Below are 6,000 nucleotides of genomic sequence, written 5' to 3'. Positions count from 1 at the left end.
CTTCTGCCTTTACATCAGTCACATACGTCTCTTCTTCTCCCTCTATATCTTCTGCCTTCATATCAGTCACATACGTCTCTTCTTCTCCCTCTATATCTTCTGCCTTTATATCAGTCACATACGTCTCTTCTTCTCCCTCTATATCTTCTGCCTTCATATCAGTCACATACGTCTCTTCTTCTCCCTCTATATCTTCTGCCTTTACATCAGTCACATACGTCTCTTCTTCTCCCTCTGTATCTTCTGCCTTTATATCAGTCAGACAGTCATCCTAAATAGCCAACAAAACAATATACATTAATAATGTCTGATTTTTGATAGTGTAATATCAGTGTATAAAACACACAGCTTCTCTACAGATCATATAGTTACAGTCACTTTAGTATATTGGGGAGACCCTAAATCCCACCTACCTGATCCTCCTGTGGGATCCTGTGATTCTCCTCTGTACAGTCCTGAGAATACAGAGGACGGGGACATCTCTCTGGGGTATCTCTGTTACTGGGCCCATCTGTAGGAGACACACAGTGACTGAGTACAGTGTATATATGTGATTATCAGATGATGTGTGTATATAGGGGGCCCCATACCTGCTCACCCCTGTACAATACATGACAGTCTCCTCTTACCCAGTGATGTGAGGGGCCGGTGATTCTCCATCATCACGTCCTTGTACAGACCCCTGTGTTCCTCTATATACTCCCCCTCCTGCATGGAGACATAGACAGTGACATCCTGACACCTTATAGGAACCTGACACACACAATGATACAGTCATCACCCAGACACATCCCCTGGTGTTACTGTATAATGTCCCATTCCCAGCAGTCTCCTCTCCAGTCATCACCCAGACACATCCCCCTGGTGTTACTGTATAATGCCCTATTCCCAGCAGTCACCTCTCCAGTCATCACCCAGACACATCCCCTGGTGTTACTGTATAATGCCCTATTCCCAGCAGTCACCTCTCCAGTCATCACCCAGACACGTCCCCTGGTGTTACTGTATAATGCCCTATTCCCAGCAGTCACCTCTCCAGTCATCACCCAGACACATCCCCTGGTGTTACTGTATAATGCCCTATTCCCAGCAGTCACCTCTCCAGTCATCACCCAGACACGTCCCCTGGTGTTACTGTATAAAGCCCCATTCCCAGCAGTCTCCTCTCCAGTCATCACCCAGACACATTCCCTGGTGTTACTGTATAAAGCCCCATTCCCAGCAGTCTCCTCTCCAGTCATCACCCAGACACATCCCCTGGTGTTACTGTATAATGCCCTATTCCCAGCAGTCACCTCTCCAGTCATCACCCAGACACGTCCCCTGGTGTTACTGTATAAAGCCCCATTCCCAGCAGTCTCCTCTCCAGTCATCACCCAGACACGTCCCCTGGTGTTACTGTATAAAGCCCCATTCCCAGCAGTCTCCTCTCCAGTCATCACCCAGACACGTCCCCTGGTGTTACTGTATAAAGCCCCATTCCCAGCAGTCTCCTCTCCAGTCATCACCCAGACACATTCCCTGGTGTTACTGTATAATGACCCATTCCTGGCAGTCACCTCTCCAGTCATCACCCAGACACGTCCCCTGGTGCACCTGTATAATGTCCCATTCCCGGCAGTCACCTCTCCAGTCATCACCCAGACACGTCCCCTGGTGCACCTGTATAATGTCCCATTCCCGGCAGTCACCTTTCCAGTCATCACCCAGACACATTCCCTGGTGTTACTGTATAATGACCCATTCCCAGCAGTCACCTCTCCAGTCATCACCCAGACACATTCCCTGGTGTTACTGTATAATGACCCATTCCCAGCATTCACCTCTCCAGTCATCACCCAGACACGTCCCCTGGCATTACTGTATAATGTCCCATTCCCAGCAGTCACCTTTCCAGTCATCACCCAGACACATTCCCTGGTGTTACTGTATAATGACCCATTCCCAGCAGTCACCTCTCCAATCACCCAGACACATTCCCTGGTGTTACTGTATTATTACCCATTCCCAGCATTCACCTCTCCAGTCATCACCCAGACACGTCCCCTGGTGTTACTGTATAATGTCCCATTCCGAGCAGTCACCTCTCCAGTCATCACCCAGACACGTCCCCTGGTGTTACTGTATAATGTCCCATTCCCAGCAGTCACCTCTCCAGTCTGACAATGCTAAATTCCTTTGTCGTATAAACAACCCTTTATGAAGCTAAGAACACTGTACGCTGTTTGCCTAAGAAGTACCGTAAAGGTACGCTATTTGCGTAACGATCGCTCAGCAGTAAGCGAGACGCTCAAGCGTCACGTTCGCTCACGGCCCAGTGATCACAGGACACACGTTATTGGTTATGTCTAGGGGAATGATTCGCTGTAGCGTAGCGTACACTCGAGACCACGAGGAGGTCACCAGCGATGCAGACGCTCACAACACTATACCTTTATGTTAAAACCTTATACCGATGAAATACACAGAATACCTTAATGTGAGTACAGGGTGTAAGTGCAACCTTGTGTAACCTGACTAACTACAAAGCTGCTTGTGCGTCACCGACGCTCAAGTGAACACTTAACACTATAGAAAATACACAGATGCTGGTTTAGGTTCCAAAGCCTATTAACTGTATTATCTCTAATATACTTGTAAAAGGGGATAACAGTACATATGATACACTACAATATAACAGAGACTTCCTAACCACAGATCTAAACAATAAATACAAAAAGACAATACTACACTGACCTAAATGCAATACAATACAATACTATAATACTATGAGAGATATAAGAGAAAAGAGGAGAGAGAGAGAGAGAAAGAGAGAGAGAAATTGGCTCACAGAAAGACAATGATTATGGAGAGAAACTTACGCACAAAGGGTATGATCGCCTGCGCCTCGATATCCAGCTCCCGATTATCAGCAGATAACCGTTGATGAGAGTGAGAGACTTGGATATGGTCGGCTTGCCTATTTATGCCCCACACACAATGCAATCTCATAGTCCCTACAATCCCATTGTCCATTGGCCGAAGGAATTCGGCCCTACATCATAACAAAAGGTCATAGGGTGATTCATACAGGTGGGCTGTGACGATTTCCAACAGCTCAGGTGGGTGGGAAACTGGGTTTCCCGCCGCATACCTGAGTATGTGCAAATCATAGAAATGGACATAAACTTCTTATGTCCATAACTATTCGCACGAGCGATTAATACGCTCCAAACCAACACCGGAATATTGCTAATTAAATACTCTTCCGATGGGTACCAAACACTGCAGTATGATTCCTGTTAGACCCTTCGTACGATGCAAAGAGGGATTCCTCAGGTCTGGGACATTGTATTTTAACCAAACTTTCAGAAACTATCAAAGGGATCATGATCTATAAACTACATTAATTGTGAACATTTGTAACTAATGAGTCGCACGCTACGATCACATAAACTCTACCGTAAATACGCATACCGCGCCTGCGAGTGCACGTTATTGCGGGTATGCGCTTCCACGGGAGAGCGTACGCACGCGCAGCACGGACCAGTGTGCGGTGCAAATATGGCAGTGTGCATAGAGACATTTTTCTGACTTTGACAGTCCACCCTTTGGCAGTCAATAATAACTGCCACAAAACATTTAAGGAGAAAAATGTAAGTCAGGGGTTAATTGATTTCCATGGTGGGGTAAGGAAGAAGAGAGGAGTAGGTGTGAAAAGGGTATGACCTAGTGAGAGAGTAGAAGCATGTGTGTATGAGTCCATGTTTGGAGGGTCATGTATCATCGTGCCGTACGTGTGGTAAATCAAGCTTCGAGGTATTGCGAAGTATACATTTGAATTCCTTCTTATCCCGTACTAAGGGTCTGTGGATGGGCTGTCAAACTCTACCGAGCTCATTTCGGCTATAGTTGTAACAAAATGGGGATGCACATTTTAGTTGATGATACATGAATGGGGGAAGTATGTGGTTGCTGATATCTGTGCCTGTATTCCCTATCGACTATGTGTGTCATTACCTGAGGGTTGTAGAGATGAAGATAAAGAACACTTATGGAAAATGCAATGGTATTCTATGTCAGGGAAATGTACATCTGTCGTCGAAGTTGTTTTCGGTATCTGTTGAGAGTCGTCTTCTTTGCGCTGTATTGCTCCTTGGGCATGAGCAAATAGCTTTGTCTAAGCCATCAGATTTACAAAAAATGTTGGGCTAGCGTGAGTTTAAAAGTACTAAGGAAACTGGGGATCCATGGCAAAGTTCATCAAGTGTCCATTTCTCAAGTGGTCAAAAATCCTCATCTTTGGTCTTGTCTGTTGTCTTGTTTGTATACCGTCTCGTCAGCTTCCTCGTCCAAGGGGTCTTTGTATCTTGGAGAAAAGCAGAAAAACAGGTGAAAGAAACGGACCGTATAATCGCATTTTCATCACATTCTGGTTTCTAGCATTGGGTCATAAATCAAATCCAGGTTAATTACAGTTTCCTCACTCCTCAAGCTCATCACTCTTGTACTTTGTTTGCACCTCATCAAAGCCTGCCCGCATCTAAATATCAATCCGAACGATATAACGACACCCAAGATACATAGTAGAAACTTTCCAACATCCATTATGACTCCTTGAGCCCATTCTCCCAAACCGGAGAACCAATTTCGCGGGTTCAACCATGACACCCAACCAGTCAGCTCATTACCTACAGCAGCAAGGGTGAGATTGTGTTTTCGACGAAATTCCCACTTCAATTGGAGAATATCATCCATCTTTTGGTCTATGACCTCTACCGGATCCTCGGTGCTATTTGTGATATACGTGCAACACTTTATACCGTACTGTGTTGCCAATGTAACACAATATCCGCCTGTTACTGCTGTAAGGTAATTAAGAACCATCCTATGCTGAACTAGTTCTGTTTTGTAAGCTTGAAGTTCTCTTCCAGTGTATCTAAACGTGTCATCATACATTTCAGTGATATTATCTAACAAATTGGCGAGTGCGGAAATGTATCTATAATTCATCACTCCTCGAGCGGTACGAGTGAAATCTAACGCTACCAGAACCTGAATCCCGGTGGATTCATGGATAAGATCAGAGGCCGGATGCTCTAACCTTTCTGACAGTTGCCTTTTAACTCGGTGTTCGTAATGAGTGTGAGTATAAGGAGCTTGGGCACCACGGTGTATGTCCTTCATTTTGTCATGTGTAACAGTCATCACTTCAGGCAATACTTTTCCAATATAACACAATCCTTCAGAGTTTGGGGCAAGCCACTTGTACGCCTTTCTCCCGCATATGAAATATGCATCATCGGGGAGAACATATGGGACGGAGAAGGACATGACCATGTTACAAACCTTCCAGGTGAAATCTCCTGACCCTAATTCTTCCATCTGCTTAATGCACGTATCAGTTTGCACGATATGTGCACAGTATCCTGGTGATACCTCTCCAACTCTAGTAATCCTATTTCCTAAGGTATATCGATACCGGAAAGATTTTCCTCTACTAGCTATGTGGCGTACGAGCTCTGTATCTGTAGGCATTCTATCTGCTCTATGTGAAAAGGTCATGGTTTGGTTGCTCCATGACACTTCCCAATTTCCCGGTTTTCTAGGATTGGAGATGTTAAAACATAAGAGGGACCTATCCACATGGTATTGGTGGAGCTTCAAACTAGGAGGGCTGGAGATGTTAAACCTCCGGTCCACCGGTCTCCCACCACTTAGCTCAAGTACCTCCCCTAACGTTAAAGGAAATGGTACTAGCCCTGATTTGCTGTGACCCTGAGGTACTTGAGAGCATACCCAACAATCTGTTTGGTTCAACACGTTACCCACTAGAGAGTGATAGTCACTCAATGGATGCCGGTCCATATGGATATTAAAACTAGATTGGCATTTCTTTATGCATCCATCTTCAACCAGATTATCACAGAGCCTACAGATACAATTTTCCTCAGCTAACAATCCATCACAATTTCTTCTATCGGATCGTTTTCTGATACTCGCCTTTGCTCGTTGGTTTGG

General features: G+C 45.2%; 1 long non-coding RNA gene across 1 annotated transcript in view; it reads right to left on the bottom strand.

The window, feature by feature from the left end:
- Nucleotides 1-635: 635 nt before the first annotated feature.
- Nucleotides 636-6,000, bottom strand: part of LOC135040830 (uncharacterized) — a 29,750-nt gene continuing 24,385 nt past the window's right edge. The window contains exon 3 of the long non-coding RNA XR_010234638.1: nucleotides 636-708. This is a non-coding gene — a long non-coding RNA (uncharacterized LOC135040830). The remainder of the gene's footprint in view (nucleotides 709-6,000) is intronic.

The sequence above is a fragment of the Pseudophryne corroboree genome, unplaced genomic scaffold (genome assembly GCF_028390025.1).
Source record: "Pseudophryne corroboree isolate aPseCor3 unplaced genomic scaffold, aPseCor3.hap2 scaffold_771, whole genome shotgun sequence".
Lineage (NCBI taxonomy): Eukaryota > Metazoa > Chordata > Amphibia > Anura > Myobatrachidae > Pseudophryne > Pseudophryne corroboree.
This window is presented reverse-complemented; position numbering and strand designations above follow the sequence as displayed.